General features: G+C 64.8%; 1 protein-coding gene across 9 annotated transcripts in view; it reads left to right on the top strand.

Moving 5' to 3' along the window:
• Nucleotides 1-710, top strand: part of LOC119591560 (protein kinase C and casein kinase substrate in neurons protein 1-like) — a 62,778-nt gene that overhangs the window by 31,650 nt on the left and 30,418 nt on the right. Inside the window, exon 1 of one of the 9 annotated variants that reach the window (XM_037940317.1) lies at nt 190-309. The exons of the other annotated variants lie outside the window; for them this stretch is intronic. The gene's annotated coding sequence lies outside the window, so the exon portion shown is untranslated. Of the gene's footprint in view, nt 1-189; nt 310-710 lie in introns of those variants that run through there. 9 annotated transcript variants of the gene reach the window in all.

The raw sequence follows: 710 nt of genomic DNA, 5'->3' as shown, positions 1-710 counted from the left end.
GGGTGCGCATGTGTTAAGGCGAGGCACGGATGCGAGCGAGCATTTAGGCTGCCCATTGTGTGGTAATTTGAGTTCCCGAGACGCGTCACTTCTCTCCGTCGCACTCCTGCCTGCCGACAGGCACTTAAGGGGGGGGGGGAGTCGTCGCAGGCATGAGCCTCCTGCCCAAACCCCCTTGCCGTCCAAGCGGCCTCAACCGCGGAGCAGGCCAGGTCGCCGCCGGGCCGCTTGGCACGGCGCCCGCTCGCCTGGCTTCCAGCCCGTGCGGGCGGGAAGATCCGAGCTGGATTCCCGACAGAGTGGATCAAGGTAAGGGCTGGGCAGAGCCCGGGTGCCGCCCCACTTCCCGAGGTTACGTAACTCGCAAGGCATTCGGCGCGCGGCCGGAAGAGGCGGCCGGCAACTAGTGACGCAGGTGCCGGCGAGGCTTTTCGGCCGACTGTCCCTTCGTGGCACTCGCGCTCTCTCGCCCGCGCTCCGGAAGGGGCGGGCTGTGGCGCAGGTAGCGTACGGTCACATCACACGCTGGATGACGTCATAGGGCACCGAGGGAATATTCCCTTGTCTAGAGAGATTTCGTAAACCGAACAGGGCGTGACCCTTCCGGCGCAGGGGCGCTAACTGTATCAAGAGCGGTTTCATTAGGATTATCCGTGGGACGCAGGCCGCCCTGCCTCGACCTTGAAAGGAAGACCTGGCGGAGGGTGGTT

The sequence above is a fragment of the Penaeus monodon genome, chromosome 28, assembly GCF_015228065.2.
Source record: "Penaeus monodon isolate SGIC_2016 chromosome 28, NSTDA_Pmon_1, whole genome shotgun sequence".
Lineage (NCBI taxonomy): Eukaryota > Metazoa > Arthropoda > Malacostraca > Decapoda > Penaeidae > Penaeus > Penaeus monodon.
This window is presented reverse-complemented; position numbering and strand designations above follow the sequence as displayed.